This window comes from Poecilia reticulata, linkage group LG13, assembly GCF_000633615.1.
Source record: "Poecilia reticulata strain Guanapo linkage group LG13, Guppy_female_1.0+MT, whole genome shotgun sequence".
NCBI lineage: Eukaryota > Metazoa > Chordata > Actinopteri > Cyprinodontiformes > Poeciliidae > Poecilia > Poecilia reticulata.
The window spans coordinates 20302650-20327658 of NC_024343.1; the positions used below are offsets into that span (position 1 = coordinate 20302650).

Genomic DNA, 25009 nt, shown 5'->3' on the forward strand with positions numbered 1-25009 from the left:
ATTGGAAGGGAACTCCCTATCTTTTTATCCTTTAAGTACTCAATGCATGCTTGTCTCTGTGATGATCAATCTCCTGTACTTATGTGGAAAGAAACACAATCATGCACTGCGCTGCATTGTATCTGCATGAAATGTTAAACACGTGCATTAAAAATGCATTTAATTTCTTCAGTGAAACAATGTGCTTTAGATCCTTATCACAGCTCCAAGCAGGCAGTGTCCCTGCCCATCAATCCCCAGGCTACCCTGTACAGTATACGTGGGTCATCTTTGCTGCTAAAAGCGCAGGAAAAAAAAGTCTAATGACATTTGAAAGGCAGCTCATAAAGTTCCCACTGGCAGTTTTCTTACACAGTGCCACATTCTTCACTGTGTAACGCAGTAGATTAAAAAGAACAGTCTCCAGTTGTCTGACTGTGGATGTAATGTCACTGGGCTTTAAAAGGAATTAGCTCTAATGTCACTCTGTCTTGCACACCCGAATGTCACTGGCTTGTAATTGGTCTGCTTGTATGGCTACAATGCTGCTTGTGTCTGGGAGCGACGGAAAGACACAAAGTTTGTTTAAAACGGCCTACAGCAATAGACGATGGGCCAAATACCCAAAGACTTTGACCGTGCTCAAATACAAAGTGACCTGCTTTGGTGCGTCTTTTTTCCACTACTGCCTGGACTTCATAGTGATGCAATGCAGAAGAAAAAGCAGAGAAGGGAAAGTTAATTAGTGCCAAACAGTAGTCAAATATCTGTGCATATAGTAATCTGCAGAGCCACTGCAGAGTACTCTTACCAGTTTTATACTGCCTCACAGCGCTTAATGTTGTGATACAATCAAAATAGATTTTACTGAATACTAAGAAAATATTTGATTGTCATGCAGCCAAATAAATGCACAAATATCAGCATGTGGAAGCAAACACAGCAGCCTGGGATTCACCCTGAGAGTAAAATATTCAGAGGTCAGAGGTGAACTAGTCACAGCTGTTCTAAAGTCCGTAGCCGACAGGGTCTGAGGACGCAGAGATAAATCGCAATATTTTGCTTTCTCTTTGTACACACACAAACACACCCTGGCATAAGTGAGAATTAATCAAAACTACAACATCCCCTATCACAACACAGCTTCCAAGGACGACTCGCCTGACTTCACTTCTGACACTAATATTTGTTAAAATGCCTTCCTTCACTTATAAAAGGGATAAATTCCTAACTTAGCGATTGATTTGATGAGGTCAGTGCTGTCGTTTCTGTATTTTCTTAATGTGCTTGACAGAACACATTGCACAAGACTCAACTTTTCAAAAACCTTAATGGTATTTCACCAGTTTTCCCCAAAGGAAAAACTCGGCGTCAGCGGTTAGTTTTGAAATGCAATAGGAATGTGAGAAGAGAGCCAAACAGGAATGTGTTGTGCAAATGTGACTGGATAGGAAAAGAGGATATAAGTTGCTTTGTAAAAGTATTTCTAAAGCATCACTGTGAAATAAAAGCAAACGATGCACAGGTGCATAAATATTTAGTCCCTTTTAATACGACATCCCCAAATTACATTCAAAACAGTTCAAGGCATTTTAGTATAAATATACCTGTTCTGCAAAGGCCTCAGTTCAGAAAAACAAGCTCTTGTATACAGCATAATGCAGATCATGTAAACAGAATGGAAGAAGGAAAAAACGTGAACTGTGACTACTTTTCTGTTTATGTTTGTAAATTTGTTTACTCTGGAAAGTTTGTCATGTTAGGACTGCAGCTGCATTCTGCCTAATTTCAGTCGAGGGATAATTCATTGCTTCTCTGTGATTACACAAAGTTAAGTCAGTTTGGGAATGGGAGAGCTACCACAGCACTCTTACGCAAACAAATAAAAAAAAGTGAAGAAAAAGTCACAAAGCTGGCCCCCTTGCCTCTTTTGCAGACCGACTCTCACTCGTACTAGTTGACCTCTTTGCATCTATGACCAACAGCCCAGACATTCCTCATTCTGGCTCCATCTGAGCTTTGTTTGGATTAGCTGAGAGAGAGCAAAACCCTTTTGGTCCCTGTGGCTGCTCGGCACACGTCAGCCTGCTGCTGGGCTGAACTCGCACAAAAACACACACCCACACACGCTGACATGCTAAGCCTAAGCGCACTCTCCCTAATGTATAGTCGCATGTAAAAACTCTCGAACACGCAGCAGTAGGTACTTTCTAAAACCAACACAGACAACACATTCACTCTCATGTATGCACACACACAAAACTCACATGAATGCAACTGTGACCAGTCATCTGGCCTTATACAGGCATAGTGGTTACCCATTGCCTTTCATGGGAGCTGGCTTCTTAACATCATGTCCTCAAGCTCTCTGCTGCTCTACCAGTTCACAGCAGGAGAGGAGGAACGATAGGAAGATGGAGTGAAGAGAGAGACAGTGGGCTAGATTAGATAAAAAGCTAAGTAGACTGATAATGGAAAGGCTAGAGGAAAGTAAGAGTAAGAGAATGGTTCAAGGAAAGGAGTGAGAGCAGGAATGCAACAGGGAGCAGGCCAGGGAGGGAGGGAAGGGGAGAGAGAAAGAGAGAGAGATGAGAAAACAAACCCGTGGCATGAGACAGATGGGATGAAGTGTGCTCTTTCAATGTTTATGCTTTAGTCCCTTGGAAAGAGAGTTTTCCCTTCACAGAGCCTCTGGTCATGGGCTCAAAAAACACCCGTAGAGACAATATCAGAGCTGAACTGAAGTTTTCTCTGACCACATACACATGTAGGTAAAAACATTTTAACAACATAATTAAATCCACACAGTTGTCTTGATTTATAACGGACTTTCGTTCTCGTACAGAAAAACTTTTATTTGTTTGAGTTTGACAGTTAAATCAAAGAGCTAACTGACAATGGTATGCTGTCATAACACATGTTTCATGTTTTTTTACATTTTAGATATGACACAGACAGTGAGATACAACCCATCACTTTACAAATGCTTTTGAGCAAAATGGGGAAAAAGTGGGAAATTATATAAGTTGTGCTAACATGCTAAAACTGGAATCAAAAGTAAGCTCGGGATCTCTCCAATACCAACTTTCAGGCAAACTGAGAATCAGGTTTTCTTAAAACAGATCTGATGGTTCATAAAAAATAAATAGTTCTATAATCTTGACATTTCCAAGCCATTGTAATTATACAGACCAGACTGCAAGACGGACCTGAAGTATCCATGTTTATCATCACCACAAGAGGTACAGATTATGAATCGGTAAGGGCATGCTGGGGGAGGTGCAGCTCTGCGACATCTCAAACGTGCAGCTGAAAGTAGTTAAAAGAAAAGCAGCCACAGTGCGGTTCAAAGACTTCATGGGTTTGAGATGTTTTCTAAAAACCCCTGAGTTTCACAGGGTGTGCGCTCTTTTGCTGCTGCTTAAGGCACTTGTGGTCATAGAGGAGAGCAGTAACAGCCATGATGTTTATGAACTAGAACTAAACCGAAAGCCAAAAAAACAAACATCAAGATGATATTTGACTGTGACTTACATTTCTGATGTCTAATCTGAAACACAAAGCTCCACTATATATTAAAATCCAATCATTATCACAACATCAGTGTGTGCAATATCTTCAATGCAAAATACTGCATGCAATATTCTGTAGGCTATTATTTTACAAGTAATTCAGATTCAATTTTTGCAGGCTAGTTACAGAGGCTTTTCCTGCACCTGGGGCCAAGACCTGCTACAGGTTTTACAGGCAAATATGGTAAGAACAGTGTAAAATGGTTGTGAATCTTATAACATCATAACAAAAACAGATATTTCAACCACATTTTTTCTAATGTCATGAAGCTCTGCTCAGACAGCTTGAGATGAACAGACCTTTATTCAAATGTTTGATGCAATTGAAAGACATGATGGGCACAAAAAAAATGCTAAATTTTAGTTAAATAAAATCCAAAACAGTTGACTTGTACTCTTGCATTTGCCCCAACTTTTTCTCCACTTGGATATTAACGTTGCAACATCACTTCTTTGCTGCTGTGTTTAAAAGAATGTCTAGCTGAACATCCCTGTTTTTCCATCTCCAACAGTTGGTTCTGGTTGAATGAACATTAAGACCTCAGTCCACAGTGTGACTCAGGGGAGTCATAACTCAGTCATTACAAATGAATGAGCTGGGCTGAGACTTTGGTACATATGCGTGGCTTGACAGGCACAATGTAATGGAAGCGACATTTACAGACTTTTTTTTTTTCCTTTCTGAGTCACTGGAAATTCATGGGACTAGAATATCGATCTTGAGTGAGAACCCAATGACATCACTTGAAGAAACGGCAGGAACGGCCAACTGGATAATTTGGATACTTTTTAAAGGTTTTGTTGGTTCGGCAATGTCGAGGACTGAGATCTCCATAGGATGCATCACCCCCATGCCTATGATAGTTTGTTTTAAATGACTTCTCCTAAAGTGCTCACCCTGGTGACTGATAAACAAAAAAAAGGAGAGTTCAAAATGGAGGTGGCCCAAAGTATTTATGATGTATGACGGTGAGGTAGTGGTTGGGAGATGATGTCCTATGGTAATAGTGACTCAGAGGGTCGAGATGCAGCAAAAGCGTAGCATTTGCAGGAAACAAACTGCACTGAAGTGGAGCAGACCAATGGTTGTTCAATAAACCATTAAGAAGTAAATGTTAAAATGAACTCACACCAGCAATTTCCTTCTGCTGTTGCTGCCAACACCTATTCCAAAGTGATAACCAGAGGTGCAAGATTCAGGATAACAGAATAACCAATACAAATGAAGCCTCATGTGGATGCTGCAGGTTTCTTTTGTGCAGTACTGCTAGGCTGCACTATGGCCCTTTATGGTTGAGCCCTCTAGGAAAATAGTGCATGTTCCCATCAGTCATGCTACACTGCAGTGCACCACAAGCCCCTCTCTGCTTCCATGACCCTTCCACCCAATCTATCATTCTACAGCATGGTGACCTACAGACAATGTCCAAGAGCAATCTCCAAAGGAAAAATAGGAAAAAGCGGGCAGAACAAAAAAATGTGCAAAACAGAAAAAAAACACACACAAAAAACAGTTTCCACAGAGAGAAACTTGCAGGCAGTGAGGAGCTGAAGAAGACAGGGCTGGATGTCTGTGAGGGTGTGGTGCATGGCAGACTGCAGGAGGCCACTCCCATGCTGTTACTCTCTCTTCGCTTTGCAGCTTTTTTGAACTAGAGCTAACTGAGTGTTATATTTAACTTTCTTGGAGCCTCTCATTTGCCTTTTGTTGTATTCCTATAAGTTCAATTCTCTTTTCTCTTAACACCACTGTCTTTTTCTTTTCCTGCTGATACCCAGCTCTTTTTTTAATCCTCACATACTTACCTGTTTTTCGCCTTTCTCCTGTCCTAACACCATCTCTCCTCTCTTTTTTCCTCTCTGTCACTTTTTTCCATCTGCCCTCTGCTTCACTTGGCCCCCTCTGCTGTCTCATTAGCTGACAGCTACGGAAGTACTCCTGAGAGAGGGCCAGATGAAACCCAGAGAAGAGTACTGTGACCTTCGTTTCACATCATGACCACTATCAGTGACAAGCCATCAGCTGCAGTGTCGTCTTAGGTGCACGTTCACAAGCACCATCCTGCCCAAATGCACCTATGAAAATATACAGGATACACTAGCAGGCTGAACAAACCGTCATGAGCACCCAGTCGGACAGAAATGTGCAAAAATATACCCACGTACATTCAAACCACGCTCCAAGTGCATGTCAGTAGGCTTCAACCCTAAACTAGCATTTCACCAAGGCTAAAGAGGTGACACATCAGCCAGAAAAAAAAAATATTACAGCTAAGTGCACTGGCTTCTTTCTCATCCTCCTAGCATGATACATTGCAACTGTGGGTGACGGGAAAAGGTGATGGTGCCAGAATGCAAAGTCCTTGAGAGGTGTGCACATGTAAACAGGCCACACAAGACACATACAGAGGGGTTATGCTGTAAATAACACCCATTTGCCTGTGATTTAATCAACTTCTGGGACACATGGGAAATCCCCATTATCTTAACAGGCCATACAACCGCTGGGGGGCAGTTAGCAAAAATGCTAATCTGTAACATAGGCATAGCAATGATGAAGAGTGATACAAACAACTTAGACAGGCTTTTCCTATTTTGGATCAGTTACTGAAAATAAACCCGCCTGCTATTACCTGCCACCAGTAAAATTGCTTGAAGAGAAATAAACAATTAGCATTATGGCAGAAACTCAGCTGGGAAGATTGCAAAGGCTTACAGGATGCTAATTTATCAGGCTGTGGTAAAATCAACATCAAGATAGCGTCTGCTTGCATCCCTGATTAGATACCATGTGATTGTCAACACAATGAAAACTACATAACAAGATGAGGAAAAATTGTCAGGGCCTGGGAAACAGGCCACTTATGCTAGTTTGACTTTGACAATGTCAGCATGTAAATGTGCTGCAGAATTTGGTGTGTTACAGTACATGGAAAAAAAAAATAAAACAAAAATGCAATTTTGAATAAACTTCAATGCCTAACAATACAATTTTAAAATTAGGTAACAAATTGCAACTCCAAAGTGTATGCTGTTTGTATAAATTAAGTGAAGGTACTCCAAGAAAATTATCACAAACAGGAGGGCTAACTAATAATTACAGCTATTTTTCTTAATCATTTGGTAACACTTTATTTGAAGGGGGTGAATAAGACTGAAATGACACTCTCATAAACATGACATAACACCTGTTATGAACATGAATAAGGCTTCATGAATATTTATGACTATTGTCATAAAGCGTCATTCGGTAAATTATGACACTTTTAATACAAAGTTGACATTATTCAAAAATGTCTTTGCTATGACAACTTGACATTGACCAAGAAATCATTACCGATATAAATTTTTTATAAAAGTATTTTTGATTGCACTTTAAAAATTAGGTAACTTTATGTTATAAAAGGTCAAGTTTAAACAGTAATGATTTCTTGGTTCATGTCAAGTTGTCATAAAGACATTTTGAATAATGTCAACTTTGTATTAAAAGTGTCATAATTTACCGAATGACGCTTTATGACTGTTGTCAAATATTCATGAAGGCTTATTCATGTTCATGACTTGTGTTATGTCATGTTTATGACAGTGTAATGACAGTCTTATTCACCCCCCTTCAAATAAAGTGTTACCAATCGTTTCTCTATTGTGTTTGCGACTGAAAATACAGTAAAACAACTGCCTTCACAAAAAAAAGGTAGAAATGTTTTTTCCATCTGCTGAACTTTGTCACTGCATGTATTTAGTCCAAACTGCTATGTGAAACATACATGAATAGATTAGACATGGCGCTACTTTTACAGACCTTTACAGATCATCTCTCCATTAATCCTCAAAGACAGTCTTATAAACAACATGAGTTTCTTATGCCTTTACACTGTCTATTTAAAAAAAAAACAATTTCTATTCCGGCTTAGGCAGCTTTTCCAATCTGCTTGTTAACTTTTGTAAATTGATTCTACATTTTTAATAATATAATCTCATGAAAAATAGATGATTTATCAATGCAGAGCTGAATAATGCACTCAGACATCTCTTTCACATAAACAAATCCAAAGCACTTCTGTTTTGGACTAAAATGGCATTGTAAAAGGTGTTGAGCTCAATTTCAGAGTAATGGGGGAGGTGTCTCTCTTGCTCAAATGGATCATTGCACTCCAGCTCCCAGGGTGAGCCAAGAGATAATTTGTAGGGACAGGCAGAGTCTCAAAGTAGACAATGATTTAGCTGGGTAGCTGCAAACCTGGACAGATGCACTTTAAACTGCATGATGGGAAATAGTTAATAAAATCCACCATAGCCTCTTCTATAGGAAGCAGTCAGTTAATAACTACTGGAACAACTGAAAGTGCTTCTAAAAAAATCTGCAAATCTATTAAAAAAAACAACAACATTGGTTTACAAGTAGGAGATCGGGTATTAGGCACAATTGGCATACATTTCCAATAGTCCATGAAGATGTGTGGAGGGATAAAGTTTGTCACTCTGAACTATTAGAGTCCTCATTGAAAGCTGAAGTTTCTTCTCCAATGTACTCTGGCAGAGAAACTGACACCATGAGCTCCATCTGGCAAACACAATGGGAGCTCAAGAGATAAGGATCTGCTCCCATACTGGCCACTACCAATGTTGATTCATCATTGAAAGAAGTCACCCAGAAAGCAATAAAGAAAGAGTGGGGTGGGACTGAGCTGATCCACAAATGTTTCTTTTACATTTTATTTAATCTGTCTTTGAAATAAAATGCATTAAAGTGGGATATCACGTATATTCCAGGCATATGGTGACATTTTATACCACAATTAAGCAACTATGTCACCTTCAGTTGTTATGAAAAAACTGTATACATCAAAAACAGTGTAAAAGAAATTTAACGTCATATCAAAGTCATATGTGACAAACTAAAATTTGCCCTTAAGAACCTCACAACCTTTCTGACATTCCCCCTTCAGCACATCATTACAGCAATACTTCTCCATTTATGCCATTTACCAGTTTTCAGGAGTGCTGTAGTTCGTGTGCTGGTTCAGCACACACACACACACGCACACGCACACGCACACGCACACACACACACGCACACACACACACACACAGCTCTACCAAGTGTTTGTTAATTGCTGCTGCCGCTAGTCTGGTGGAGCTGTGTGGCGGAGGCAAGAGGCTGGGGTGCTCTGTGTGGCAGGAGTTCAGCTGTGAACTGAAGCTTTGGGGAAATACGTTCATGAGAGTCAAAGCAACACATATTTGATGAGGGAATCACAATATAATGATATAAAGCACAAAAATGCCAATTTTGCTGAATACAAAATTGGCATTTTGTATTCAGCAAAATACAATCCCTCCTAAAAGTCTTTATACTGTATACAATTTTGAAAAATTTTCAGAAATTAGCAAGCTGAAGAATCCTCTTCCTTGCTTTAAACAGACAGTCCACAGACAGTTCAGACTTGTGCAATTTTTAAATTTTATGATTGATTATTTCCTCTCCTCTTTGGCCCAAATGAGCATTAGTTCGAAAGGTTAGTTATGTTGACTTGCTTTGCCAAAAAAAACTTTAAGAGAAACCCTGGGTGGTTCTGTTTAACAAAGAAGAAAATGTTCAAATAACAGAAGCATGGAATGCTGTAGAGTTTTGTTGTTCTTAGTTTGGTTTACTTTCAGGGGTCAGCAACAGAATGCTAATGTTCTGAAACTGTACTCCACACACAAACAGCCCTGCATATGAGCTAGAGTAGCAGGAAACACAGACAAATATTCTACGCAAGTACTTTTGTGGCTTTCGCAAAAAACCTTCCCAAAAGCAAGTCCAAGTTAAAGCCATTTCATTCAGAAGGCTGCTTAAAGCTTAGAGTGCAAACCAGGAGAGGAATTTCAAAAAACTGACAATTGTACTCTGCTGTTTAACCAAATCCAGTCGATTAACTGCTTGTTTCTAAAATATCTAAAATCAAAGCACCAGATGACATACATTTTCATTTTCACAAACAAGAAGAATATAATTTTAATTGTAATAGCTACTTAGAAAGAATACTAATTTTGCCAGTGCATTAACTCTGCCTGATGTGCATCGAATCCGAGTACATTGAGTGAGTGTTTGAAATGCTCAAACACTCATTTGCTGTAATTTGCCAGTAAAAGTAGCAAAGAAATTAAATGTGTCACTTATAAATTCCATTGCCAATTAGCAATCAAGTGTTTTCTTTGTTAAGTAACCATAATTGTTCAGCGTAGGAGTCAGACTTGTATTAGATGACTCAAGGATGCCGAACACTGTGAAGCTGTGCAGTTCTCTGTAGGGAAGATTCTAAGAAAATCAATAGTCATAATTTTAATTATTACTACAAAACCGTGGTCATAAAAATAACTATTATACTGTTTAATATAGTCTTTGTGAGAAATGCCTACTGTTGTGTTTGTTCTGACTGGAGATAAATCTTATTCTGTTAAGGTCACACTTTTAATTTGCAAACATGTGGAGCTCAGACATGGAAGCTGGAGAAAAGCACAGGTAGAAAAGAAGCACTGATTGTAATCTTAACTCAGTTGGTTATGGAGGGGCTCCAGGTGTTTCCATTTGTGCATAATATCAATTTATTATGACTCACTAAGAGAATAAATGGGATCACAATTTTTCAATTAAAACTCCTGGTTTTTTTTTTTTTTGGCCTGATCATCGATTCCTACGCAATTCCGCTCAATTCTCATCTCCTTTAAGTGCTCTGCCTAGGATTTCTCCCACTGAGCTTGATTTCTGCAGTTGAACTCAACCAAGCCAATCAGCAAACAGAAGGAAGAATTGTGAATGATGACGTTGATTTTCTGCACTGTGTTTGAACTGTGCATGTAGGGTTGTAGTCTGGCGATGGCAGCGGAGGAAGTGCTCAAAGTCATTCAGTCCATGTTGGCTAGATATGGCTTTCAAATATTGAATTAACATCCACAGCCATCTAGTTTGGCTCAAGTATTCTCTCTTAGCAGTGGGGGATAGCTGTTTAAACATCATAGCATTTCAATGGCGCATCACATACGCACTGGCCAAACATTAGTGATTGGGTAAAGTTTAAAACTTCAACAGAGTCCAGCAAGCAATTGATAGACAAGAGCCCAGACCCTCTGTATGAAGCAAAGCAAAGAACAAGGGGCTATTTTTAATCAGGCTACTGTTTTTCTCAGATTTTATTTCTCTGTTATTTCTTTCCATCCCAGATTCCCCGTTTCATCTTTAACTCTTTATCTCCTGCCTCGTGCCTTTCAAAATCTTTTATATGACATTTGAAAACCGTTACCATCTTTGTGACTTAGTTAACACAAATAACTCAGATATGAACTTTCACCAACAAGAACTGGTATTCCCCTAATTTCAGTCCATGAACAGTTAATATAAAATGCCCCATACGAGGCAGCTCTTTTTGTGGAAGATTTTGCCACTACAATAAGCACCAAAATGAGAAATAGTTAAACAAACCAGTATTGTAACCACTGATTGATATGTTTTGGAGACGCTTATCTCACAAACCATTTTCTTACAGCAGAATGTGGGTATCTTACAGAAAATTAGCTTAAATCAAAAGTCAGCACACAAAGACCAGCTTGAGGTCAGTAAGAAACATATACAGGCTTCTTTCATACCTAAAAGTAAGGTACAGTGTGACCTAAACTGCAAAAGTACAAGACGGCAAATACAATGGTTTAGTGCTCACATAATCTGAATTTTATTTAAGTCAAATTACAAATAACAAAAAAGTAAAATTTTATGTTTTATTAATACATCATTAATATTATAATATTCATAATGAAATATTCAAAAATGTAAAGCAACATGCAACAGCAGAAGACACACCAACTATGTGTAAGGCACATACAGCATGAGTTAAAGTTCAAAATCATTTATCTCGATTGCAGACATTTTCACACAATAACACAAGTCTATAATTTCATCTCTTCATTCATGCATTGCATTTAAACATGGCTTTCTCAGGATTTATCATGGATTCAACCTGATTTGTTGGCAGAAGGAACACAAACAGCCTTTCCCCTGTAACACACACTTACTCACGCATACACACACCTATTTGTACATGTCTAAATCTCTATTGTATATTATCTGTGCAGCATCTGTCTTTGCACTGTGCAGAAGTAAATAGCCCATTCCCTTGAAGGGAGGGACCTGCTAATGAAGTCAACTGTATGCCACTGCACTGCGTAACTTACTGAGGCTCGCTGGCCGCAGCATGGACTCCCACTCCTCGTGGCAATGTGCTTTTACTTGGCTACTGGCTTATGCTGCAGTGACATATTGATTTCAGAAAAGAAGCGATCATGTCGCTTTTAACTTGCGTGTCCCTTCTTTTCTCTGTCATTCTGGCAATAAAAAAAAAGTTGGCACAGAGAGCTTTGGATGCAGTTATTAGGAAACCACTGATAGAGAACTGGGAAGCAGAATGTGATGCAGATGATGAGGGTAGATAGTAGAAGGCTCTCCGGTGTAGGGGTCCTCCTCCTTAATGCACACAACACTATCATCTTGATGTCGTTGCGCTGGAACATTATTCCCTAGTTTGGAAAATGAGGTAAATCGGATTCACAAAACAAGTGGATTAACTTAATCACCCCTCGGCTTTGACAATGACCTTCGCTTCTGAGGCATAATAAGGATTAGTTAGGAGTAGAAGGACATATGCCATGCAGAAGAAAAAAAGAGATTACAGTTCTCCTGTGACAGCATGATTGAAACATGCTATTGCTTCATGGTGAGAGGCTGTGATAAGAGGCTATCGAGCGCTGCGTCATATTGCTGGGCTATGGTTACAAAGGAAAATTGTAATGTAAGCTATATACATATATGCGTGACGTGAGGTCAGGGGAGACGGGGAAAAATAATGTATAAAATAATTTATATTGCTATATTCACCCTGTGGTTTGTACTATAATGTATTTAATTTTCATTTAGATTAACCCATTTAGATTTTTTTTTTCTTCAAAATCACTGAATTTTCGCAATTTCCCATTGAAATGCTCAGAAGCGCAGCTGGCGAGGCAGCAGCGAGCTGAGCCTCACCTTGGATTGTGCAACCTCTTGCTAACTGCGCTGGCTGCCATTCGATGAGAACATGTTCCTCCTGTCTGTACGTCGCCAATGAAATGGTTAGAAAACCATATCCATTTAATAATAAATAATAATAATAATAAACTGATTTTCCATAATTTAGCTTATTTATATAATGTACAGTGATTTTTGTCACCAACTGTGCATGTAACATGCTTCGTGTGCGGATCATAAACTGCAAAGAACAGACTCGAGGCGAAACAGGGAGTTTTCTTGTCTCATGGCAGGGGGCGCTCATGATCCCAGACATTGGTTTTGTGACTCCACAACTACAGCGTAAGGGACAGCGAGCTAGGCATACAGTTAATAAGTGCAGCAATATTTCTATTGTTTTCTACTCTCTTCTGACGTCAACATGGATGACTACATTTCTACACTTAGTTTTCTAGAGAGGATTTTCAATTGAACCACGAAATAATAACAAAAGGAAGACCAACACCAGAGCTGAAAGGTTTTCTTCGAGACAGTTTGCTGATTCTCAAGCAGAGTGGGATACAAGAAAAAACATGTCGAGGATAGACTTGGCTTTGATGGAACGGATATTTTTGTGCAGAATGAGCTACGCGTGGACTTCGTTTACAAGTAAAGGTAAGATTGCAATAACATTTTATTGTTTACTTTTTTAATCATATGTGCATGTTTTGGGAAGTAGTTTGTATGTGTAAAGAATTCAGCAAAGAAACAACCCACTGTTAGATTAGCTAATAGCATCGGTATCTAATTTAACACGGCAGTCACTTATTAATAAAGCACTAAGCCTAAAAACATACTACTGCAACTGACTGAATGTTCTGTAAATTGTGCAAAATATTTGATTGTTTTTTTGGTGTTGAATCCTAAAACATAAAGTGGCATTGTTGTCAGTTGCTATGGAAACGAGTTTGTGTGTAGCTTGGCCGACACAAAGGGGAGAAAGAAGTGGTCTTGAGTTGTACTTTGGTTTTTCTCTTTGCTGTGGAGCATAGCTTGAATTTAATAATACCTGTATTTCCAAGTTTCATTGCGTTAACGCAGTTGTACGCATGCGCAAAATTTCTGTACGTAAACAATAACATCCAAGGTGTCTACATTTGTATCTGATTAAGTCAGTGCCTCACCAGCTATGAAACTCACCGCATGTCACTAATATGTAAATACAACCTTCAGGGAAGCTTTCTCAGACACAGATCTGCATTTATTAAATATATTTGAATAAACACACTAAATGAGGTAGACCAAGACTTACATTTACATTACAGCTATCAATTCCAGCCAAGCAAACATACGTCCTCTAAGATTCCTGGCGTTATTTCAAGGGAAACTGAAAAAATATTTCTTACAGACAATGCCACAATATTGATTTGTGCACAGGAAGGAAGTTATTTTCAGGACTCTACGAAAGACAATACACTCATGTCATTGTGCAGTAGCTCAATAGGACATTACAGTCAGCAAGGTCGCTCAAATTGATAACAGCTGTTGACCTTTGGCCTGACTTACCATTACAGTGAGATCAGGTGTGGATGTAAAGTTGCTAAGCGTACTATGAGAGGTTGTGATGGATGACTAAGATGGCAGATGACATTGAGACAACATGCTGTTTAGCAACCAACAACCCCTCAGAACGCTTATGGTTAGCAAAACCAGTCCCTCCTTAATATACTATAAAAAGACAAGAGCTCTGAAACTTGATATTAGTTCAAGGAGGGATACCGCTGCTCACTTGGATCCAGGTTTATGTGATTGTAGCAATTTTCAGATATTATCTATGAAGGGAAGGTTGCTGAGAAAAAGATATGCGTCTCAGCCAACGTATCAGAAGATCAATTCACATCTCAAGCAGTTTTCTGAGTGTAGATGTAAAGTAGAAGGATGACACTGAAGATAACATGTTATATTAGTGCTATTGTACTGCCTTTTTTTCTATCCCCAAACCTCTCACTGTCTGTGCCCTTTATGTACGCTGTATTTCTTTTGTTTTTTCCCCTCTCTTCGTAATGGCCTCTTCTCTGACTGCACGGTGTCATTTGCAAGTAATGACAGTAAAATGTGCTGAATGATGTGATGAAATAGGAATAGGTGACTGAACTACATCTTGATGCATTTTTATGTTCATCAGTTTGTTTTTGCGTAGTGGTAATGTCAGCATATTCAAGTGTAAAGTTGAAACATCACAGTAAGTGCAATCTCAAGAGGATAAATAAATGAAAGAATAAATAAGAATGCTCTTTGCTAAATGGCCAGTATGAGGTTTGGGTACAAAGTACAAAAACCTTGCCTAAGTATACCACCTATTCATGGTGCCATGGTAAAATCATCTGATTACATGTATTTGTTACAAAAAAACTTGATCCTGCTGTTACAATAGCGTTTGGATTATTATAGTTGATATAATTCTATCTATACTTATTGTTACGTTGATTTTTATGTATAGATTTTAATAAAAAACAAAAATATTGCCAGCTGCACAGAAGATTACACATTTTTTTCTACTCTTTACACAATAAAAGTAAAACAAGCTAGTTATTTAGTCAGCGTTTGTGAATTCATATTGGACATTCAGATATTACCGATGTAATTTAATATTGTTTAACGACAAAATTTTAGCAAATTGACATAATTTTTCTCTAAACTTTTAAATATATTACTGTTAAAAAAAATCTCGAAAAAGACTGTACAGTGTGACCAATGTCACAATTGTGATAAAAATAAAAATAATTTTAAAAAAACAGTCTGTCCAACAAATTATTGCATTTATGTTGCACATGCCAACAAACTTGTGACCAAAGTCTGCAGTAGTTGTGTCAGTCTTGGAGCAGCTTAAGGTGAGAATTGGGGAAAAAATATCAATTGGGATTTAAATCCATTTCCATGGTAACAGCTTTCTTCAACAGGTTTCTACTTTTATTTAGCGACTGAATTAGTCTGAGGTGATTTTTTTAATAGTTTTCTAAGAATGACTGTCCGAACCTCATGGTAGAAAATATTAATGTACAGTGTATATTATGCAAATGTTATAAGTTCACTACAATACCCACAACTAAATAGATGAATATCAAAAACAAAGTTGTTTTACAGTGTTATTAATTTTTAAGAGTGGTGTTAGAAAGTAAATATGATTTCATTATGCTTAAACTTCAGAAGACAAATGACCGACTCAGTTTAATAACATAAGCAGAATTTGGGAATCAAGCCAGAAAAGGGACTGAAGTAACAAAAAAAACTTGTTTTCCTGCATCTAAAACAAGTTAAAAAAAAGAATTATGCAGAGTTAACAGTGTATGGGTCCTGTGAACTTAAAGACAGGTAAAGTAAACCACCTCCTGCTCAATCCAGCACCAGAAAGAAAAATATACCACACGTCTTGATGAAGGTAGTAGATTTAAATCAAACTGAAAATGAATGAATTAGGTTATCTACATTTATGCATTAAAGCATTTGTTTCAAACCCCAACTTTTATTTATTTATTTTTCACAAAATTGAAACAAGTGCAACAAAGTACATGCTATGAGTTGATGTGTTTCAAAAACAGAGGGAGTTTTTAGCTTAGAGGTATGAAATAAATTCAATAAAAATCAGATTTTTCAGATTTCAGTTACTGTACAGAGCCAAGCAAGGGGAAATTTTCAGACTTACATCTCCGGCCAATTGATTGGTGCATCTGTGGGGTTTCATATCTTTTTAACTGTGCTCCATCTTTTCCCAAACCAGTATTTAAAAATTCAACAAGTTGAGTCCAGACTCTTACATAGGACTACTGGCACCACCCACTCTGTCTGACTCCTGATGAGAGACAAAGTGGCACTGCATGTTGCATAAGGCTTGCCATAGTGCAGCGACACACTTTCCTGCAAAAGAAAAATCGTACCCTAACCCTCCCATGCTTTTTAACCCCCCCTTTCTTCATTTCTTCGTCTCATGCCAGGAATGTTCTCCCTCTCTACAGAATGTCGCATATCAATCTGGACGGAAAGCCTGTCCTATGTTTGTGGGTATGGGTAGGGGGGGAAGGGGATCTGTGAGGAGAGGTGGAAGACATGCACACTGCAGCAGTGGCTTGGCAGTGTGGCACTGACATTGTCTCTTCCGAGGCAAGTGTAAACAGATTGATTGGGAGGCTTTACTGCAGTTGTTCATGCTGACTCACCTCTTACATTATCAGTGAGGGAAAGATGCAGGGCACGGAGGACGTGGGATGCTCATGAAGTAGTTTTGTCTGTCCCCTTCTCTCCCTCATTTGCTTTCCGTCCAAACCGTCCAAGGTTATCCATCAGAGAGGAAGGGAAAGAAACATGCTAATGATATGGGTGAGGTGGGTGAGAGAAGGTGAAATCCCACCTCAAGCTACTTTATGAAGCTGCTGTAGACATATGAAGGCCCTTCAAAATAAGACTCAGATTGCTAATCTCTCCCTGCGGACACAGCGTGTAAACCCAACAGCAAGTGAAGTCTGGGACTGTTAAAGAGGGATTGTTACCAAACTATCCAAGCCGGATGGCTAAAGGGGAAGGTTAACGTTGTGCGCTGGCAATGTTGGGGTTGGATGCGCCATTTTTCTATTCTAAAATGAGCCCAATGTCACCGTGACAGAGCAGCGCTCCTCTGAGGGCAGCGTGGGCCAGAGGGGAAAATGATGGATGAGTCGCCAAGAAGTCTCTCGTGCCTCATCACTGTGTACATACACACGAGAGTATCACACAAACATAAAACATGCATTCAGTCAGTCTGCGACGATGCAGTGTGTTCACACACACTCCTCCGATCTGCACATACTGAATACTTTCTCACACAAACACCTGGCCAAACATAGACAAACAAAATTAAGCTAACCCAAGACTATGTGAGGATGTAAACACCAACATATGTTACACATAGTGCCGGCTCTGAGTGATGTTTTTTGTGTCAATACAGGTTATAATTAATCACCAGCTTAGAAACACTCCAAAGCAGACTGAACTTCACTGGAGTTCTTAACGGCAAAAACACATTCAGACTCGCACCTCGAGCCAACACAACACTGGCATCTCTATGACTGCAGCTAAGATTAATGCCACCAGATCAATGGCAGAGGCTTATCTGCTTCAGTTCTTTCCCTCCCTTCATGTGTTTGGCCCAAAAGCAGCAGCGAACGGCCATGCAAAGCAACCTACGGAATTTAGGTTCAGTCTCATTCTATTTCTTGCCCTTTACACTGTCGAGACAATATTTATTGGAAATTTGTGTTGTATAAATATAATGAATTGAATTTAACTGAAAGCTCAAGGCCTGCGTTTGTAAGAGGCAGATTTATTGTGTCCAGCAGTAGGAGGGCTAAATGGCATGGCTCTTTAGCCCTAAAAAACAGAAGGATTTCTGTTTTTTAACAACAGAAATCCTTCTGTTTTTTAGTTGTTTTTTAGTTTAACAACTAAAAAATCCTTCTAAAAACAGAAGGATTTTTTAGAGGCACATTTGGAAATAAAAATGGACAGGCATCAACCAGTTGCCAGTATCAAAGTACACCAAGGTTTAAAAAAAGTTAGGATATCAAAAAGATGCTAAGGTTTTCTGTCACATTATTCTTACTACTTAAAGTAGTAACAGTTTGATAGCTTTTAATGAGACGACAGAGTTGTTTTTACCAGCAGTTTAGAATTTTTTACCAGGCTAAGGTATAAGGTGCTAATAACAATTTTAAAACAGATGAATAAGATGGGAAATTACTTTGACAAATGCAGCAATTTTCTAGCATTTTCATCCATAGACTTCGGCAAAAATACAGCATAAAAATCCACTGATATCTACATTTATAGAATGGAGATTAATATGTAACTGCACATTTATATCAGTGTTGTGCTAAATGAGAGTGGTGGCTGGGATTTCCGCCACATGTGCTTTTTGTGACTGGAAATAATTTCAAACAGCCAAAAACAATTTCATTTTTAGTAAGTAAGGTTATAGCAGCCGTCTTTCAGCCTGTACAGCTGTGGAAACCAAAGCTCTCTCTGACACTTTCTTTGGCAACTTAAAAAAAATAAAAAATACAGGAACTGCTTAATGGGACCTGTAACTTGCATCAAAATATTGGGAGTTCTTGATAGGTAGAAGTAATGACTCAATGCATAATAAGCACAAAAAAATGCCAAAACCACAATTAATAACCACGCATTGTGTCATGTGTGGTTACCAAAATATACCAGGAAACGGCAACAACTGATGATGAATCAGCTTCTTGAAACAGTGTTCAATTTCTCAGTAGGATATTCTATCCACTCTAGGGGCAAATCTAAGAGTGGAATCTAACCCCCACCCACCACTGCCTGAGGAGAGAGTTGCTATAAAATTAGCTACTTGCAAATTCTGCACTTCAGTGTACATGTACGTATAGGCATCCCTTTCAATTCAACCTACCACAAGGAGACAATCATTCACCGCAGCCCAAGATATACACTTGCAAACGATTACATTTAAAAAGCAATTACCCAAAGTGCTGATTACCTGCTGAAAATCACAACCACTAATGCCACTTGAATAGTTAATTTATGCCACACTCATGCAGTATCATTCAATTAAATCTGGCTCTTTTTTTTCTATCTGTGAATCTACACTACATATAGAATTTTCACAATTTGGATGTCACAGTTGGGACATCTAAGCTGAGCAAAGCAATAACTCTGGAACATCACAAGAATCTAATCTGATCATTGCATATTTACAGTGACTGCAACAGATTACAGATGTCATCTTTTTGGAATGAGATTACTCTAATTCCATTATATCTAATCAAATACTTGTTCTCGGCCCTGCTGAGCTGACAGAAAGCAGAATTCCTGACTATCGTTGCAGCGGAGGAGAAATACGGTCAGCCTCTGGTGAGCAAGGGGCGCAGAGCTGAGTGACCATCTATCACAACCCTGCAGCAAAAGGCTATACTGGTGCAGTTGACTTGAGCACCCCTAACTCAGATCTTAAAAGAATGGGAGGAGTGGGTGGAGAAAGGATAGGACAGTAAAAGAAATGGTTTATAATATTAGTCCATCAAGATGGAGGAGGAAGCTGTGTAAAATCATCCAACAAGGAGGTCAGAAGAAGAAAAAAAATCCATGGCCTCTTGATTGATGGAGAAAGTGTATTCGATTGTAGTGTTTTTCCTGCAGCTCAGTTCACAAAGGTGTACAACTATGATTACTTGTAGTCCAGCCATGGCAAGGAGTGGATGGCGGGTCCACTTTGATATTAGGATTAATGACCATACTGATCAGTCGCTTGGAACATCTTTCATTCCTCTATTGCATTTCATACCCGGGCAGGCAAACTGTGGCAACTTGAAGAACAGCTCTCCAGTCCCATATAATGAAATACACTACCACAGAGACGATCAATAAGCAATAAGTGGAATTACTTCAACTCACGTACAGGTGACGTTTTATAAAAATCAATATGGAAAATAGTAGGGGCTTTCTGATTCTGTATTCCACAAGCCATGCAAATGCTTTTAGACTGAACAACACGTAAAAATGCACGTGTCGGACAGATCGGATCTCCCTTCTTAACCATTATTAAAAAATGAAAGACAATGAAGAAAGTGACTGCATGAAAACACGAAAGTGTAGCCAACAATCCATCCATGATCTTCCACTTAATCCAGGATCAAGTCGCAGGGGCAGCAGCCTAAGCAGAGAGGCCAAGACTTCCCTCTCTCCGTCCACTTGATCAAGTTCCTCCAGGGGAATTCCAAAACGTTCCCAAGCCAGTCAAGAAACACAGTTCCTCCAGCATGTCCTGGGTGTTTCTCTGGGTCTACTCCCAGTGGGACCTTCAAGAAGAGGAGGTGGCCAGGAGGCAGCCTAACCAAATGCCCCAGCCACCTCAACTGGCTCCTTTCAATGTGGAGGAGCTGTGGCTTTACTCTGAGATGCTGTCAGATGACGGAACTTGTCACCCTATCTCTAAGGAAGAGCCCAGACACCCAGAGGAGGAAACTAATTTCAGCTGCTTGTAAAGCCAAAGTCTCATTCTTTTGGTCTCTAACCAAAGCTCGAGACCAAAAATGAGGGTCAGAATATATTGGCAGACCTGTAAAAATAGTTGCTGATTTTGTATTTTAAATAATAGCTATGCTTTAATACCATTGTGCCATAATGTTTCTACTGATAGTTGCCATGCTTAGTAGGATACTACATGTTTATGGAGGGTCCTAATATTTTCATTATTTTTTATAAGGTACAAAAAAGAGAACTGACAGAGTGAGCTCAATGCCAGAATTTAAATCAACAACTAGCATGTGATAGCTCTCAGAGTAGACGATTACTAACTGGGCAGTTAATCTGGCGCCTTTGCCCCATGCACCTTTTAGTGCCCTGTAACTGAAAACTATCACCTCTGTCACCGTTCTTGCTACTTCAGAGGAATCTGTGATGCACACAAAGCATAGATAATCACTTTGCATCGATCTGGTCACGTTGCAAAGGCAAATAAGTAAAAGTGGACAGTGAAACCTGCACAAAAAAAGCCGACATCTGATGCTAAAAGGTGTCATGGTGCTTGTCCTTTGTTCTCTGTTTCTCTGCTGTCACTACATGCGAGGCTACCTGAGTTTCTCTGAATCTTATCTGATGACTTGTGGCAGCCGAATACTGTAGAGGAAGCTTCAGAAGACAAGCATTGATTTCAAACAAATCTGCCTAGACATCTTCCGTTTCTGGTTCGGTACACCTTTCCACAGCTAATGAGCAGCCATCTTTATTCCCTACAGGGTAAGATGTCTTATTTCATGCCTTGTGTCAGAATTCACTGGCGATTCATTGCCAGGGAGCTGAAATAGAAGAGGGGAAATAAATAAAGAGTGTAGTGGTAAGCCTGAGCTTTGAGACAGACAGCTACGTATAGTAATCCCTTCTGAGCAGCAGTAAGCCTTCGGATATCACTCGTTAGAATTGTGCATCCTTTAAAGACATTAACTAAGGTCCAAATGCTGGCCTTTTTTGTATGACACAGCATCTGTTCATAGCAGACAACCACTAAGCTAAGAAGGAAGAAGCATGCTAATTGCTGTCAAGCTTGTTTGAACAAGTAACTGTTTTTTTTTTGGGGGGGGGGGTTATTCATCAGCATATTTTAAAGCCATCTGCCTCATTCTGGACAGCACCTAATGCAAATGTAGTAGCCTTTAAACGTGTGTCTGGGAAGAGACTTGATGAATTAATTTATCCTGAGCACTAAAATTTAGCCTAAAATGCAAGTGTTCATATGGTTATATAGTTACTCTTTGAGTCATGTATTCATGCTCATCTGATAATCAGATGAAAAGGCTCAAACTTTATCTCAAAAGTCTTGTATATTAGAATAATCATAACACTGTCACTCCTGTTTTCTGGGTTGACCTCAAGCTGATTCCACAGTGGAAACTAGCTGAGCCAAGCAGTCAAACATTTTTATTTAATCCACACAAACACTCGAAAATTAAACAAGCAGAATTGCTAAAAGTCCAGTAGTCTCTTGTGAAATACTAACATGTAAATATAAGCCATGGTGGCTCATGGACACTTTTTAAATACTTGAAGAGACAGCTCAGGATGTTTGAAGTTCTGTTAAAATATCATAGGATTTAATATCTTACCTGCAGCTGATAATGCTTTTGGTGTCTTTATATAATATTAATCCAGATTAGTTGGTTGCGAATGCTGAAGCTGACAGTTAGTCCGAGAAGGGGCAAAACCAGCTTCATCTTAAAACAACTTTGGTGTCAATGTCACATTTGCATTGAGTGATTATTTCCAAAAAAAGCTGATGATCATTTCAGCAAGAAACTGATTTATGAAGTAGTGCACACCCAGTAGTATTTCTGTCAAACAAAACTGAAAAAAAAGGCAATTTAAAAATCTGTAAAATAGCATTCAGAATAGCTTTTAATATTCTATTCTCAGCACTTGTTTCACTGGAATGACATTGGCGGTACACTATACTCAATTTTATTTATTTTTTTGTGAAATGCGTCAGTCAGCTTTTATGTAAATAACTGTCCACTGTAAAGATTTAAACAGGTTAAAAGTTCATAAAGTGACAAACCCCTAGGATGTTTTTGAGACTGGAGTTGTGTTGGGACAACAAAATTTGTTTGGTATTGATTCTCTTTGATTAGCTGTTAGCTTCAGTCTCTGCCACAAAAAAATTCCCCAAAATAAAATCCCCCTGAATGTAGTAACTACAAAGTGTGACTTTTGCTGCCTGTGTCACACATCACACTGACAAGGGAGAACCACAAGGACTGGGATGCCACGACATCAAGGGGGGGTTGGGGGGGGTTATATATTATAACTGCTGCTCAGCTGAGGTGCTTGGTGTTTGCTGAGACAGCAGATGACTTGCCTGTCTCTGTCTCTCTCTCTCCGTTTCTCTCTCTCTCTCGGCCCCTTGCTCATTCAGGGCAGGGGAGACTTAATTGCCTCATTAGGAAAAGGGCCGAAGAGGATTCGGTCTCCTCCACATTGTTCAATGTCAGGAGTGCAACTGAGAGGAAAGGTTAATAGCGTAAACAGTGTTTCTATCTTCTAAATGTAAAAATGTTTATTTTCCACTATGATGGGTGAGTGCTAAAAAAAAGCCTAATTTCATTCCACTCTACCAAAATTATGCATTTGATTTCGTCTTATCAGCCCGCTGCATATTCTAACTTCTATTATTTCTCATTTCAGAGTATAACGCAGCCTGCTGCTGCTGCTGTGTTGCAACTCCCAAAGCTTCCCCTTTTAAGCTTGGATCCGTCTAGGAAGCAGAGTCATCATGCCAACTTTAATTATTTTAAGAGCTTTAATTTGCAAACTCTGCTATTTCCACATCCGCAGCTGCTTTGAGTCCCAGACAGCAAATCAAGCCAAAAGGCAAACACTCTTGATTTGCCTCTAAAGAAAGACACACAAAACAAAAATGATGTCTGCCGCTGAGAGAAAATGCGATCTAAAAAAAGCCCAACGGTTAATAACTTTTGAGAGAGGCATTAAATTCAGAGAGCGCCACAGTTTTCCTCTTGCAGCTGCAGCATTCACACACCGAAACAGATCACTATCTACCATCTAGAAATCACAGTGAAATTATTTTGTACTGAACATGACAGTTTGGACAACACTGCCAAACCATGAAAGGCATCTTGAATGTTGTCCTAAGCCCCTGTCTGCCTCTTGACAAGAGATGTGCTGCTGTGTAAGTTCAGTCTGACAAAATCCATGACGGGCCAGGCTAAACAGGCAGAGTATGACTCAAAGAGCGAAATGTGTTGTCCTTCTCTTACAAAGACCTTCCAGTCCTGTAATGAATGCAGCAACTGTGCAGGAACACAAACACATCCGACGTTTACTTTAGGACTATAAAAATCCTGCGCAGCCTCCCCGGTCTCAGCGGAAATGGGTCCCATTTTGGAGAACACCGTATAGAAACGGTGCAAGATATAAGCGCGCCGTTCGTACTGCAGGTAATTCAGGCTGCGCTCTCTGCTCGTCGTCACTGCAGGGGCAGTTTACAGCAGAGGCTACAATAAAAAATGAGCAGCTACACATCTGCATGGGCAATATAGCGTAAAGGCTCCATTTCATCAACAAGTCAAGTCTAACGAGTTGGAAGAAAAAAGGTGGTGGTGCCATCTGTTCCGAACCACTTTGCTTGGATAGGGAAAACAAAGTAAGAGGACAAGCGAGGGGGAGAAAAGCTTTCTCAGCATTGAGACTACCAGCCACAGCCCGAGTGCTGGGAAAAAAAAAAGTCCTTATCTCCTGTGATAAAAAATGTCCTCAACCTTCCAGGCCTAATAAAGACACTGTGTTCCTTAATGTTAATACTGGAGGGACGACTGAAGTGCAACTTCTGACGCTAGGTATTTAATATGTGGGAACCTTGAATCTGATTAGAGATATTTACTATGTGTTTTTTTTTTCTACTTTGCCTTTTTTTTGCTGTGCTATCTAAAGCCAAGGAGCTTGCAGTGTGGTTGGATAATTAAATCATCCATCACACAACATCCGCAACGAAACACGACAAGATGGGAACCTCAAGACCAGACTGAAATCATAGCATTTTACAGTTTCTGCTAAATAGTAATTATGCAAGGTGGAATTCTGATGACAAAGGACTTTGGGACTGTAAAGGAATGATCAGCAGAAATTGTGGATGTAGTAGATACTTAAAGGTCAACCTCAATGGTTTGTTACAGAATATAAACAGATAAAGCCCACTCTTTACTGTTGCAGCGTAAAGCACTTTATGCTTTTACTGCAATACAATACGATTTATGTTTTGTTATGGGAATAGAGTTTAGAGGGAAATGGCAACATTGTATTAACATGATCACTCAGTCGGAATTAGTTAACTGTTAAAAAGTTCTAAGGACCTAACAACTTAGCT

At 39.2% G+C, this 25009-nt stretch overlaps 1 protein-coding gene and 1 long non-coding RNA gene across 2 annotated transcripts in view; one reads left to right on the plus strand and one right to left on the minus strand.

Annotated features, from left to right (window-relative positions):
- The window catches only part of clmpb (CXADR like membrane protein b), a 74476-nt gene that overhangs the window by 35900 nt on the left and 13567 nt on the right, over nucleotides 1-25009 (minus strand). The window lies entirely within an intron of this gene.
- On the plus strand, nucleotides 12834-24650 carry LOC103474753 (uncharacterized). The gene is made up of 3 exons (XR_535218.2): nucleotides 12834-13245; nucleotides 23042-23201; nucleotides 23311-24650. It is a non-coding gene; the product is annotated as an uncharacterized LOC103474753 (long non-coding RNA).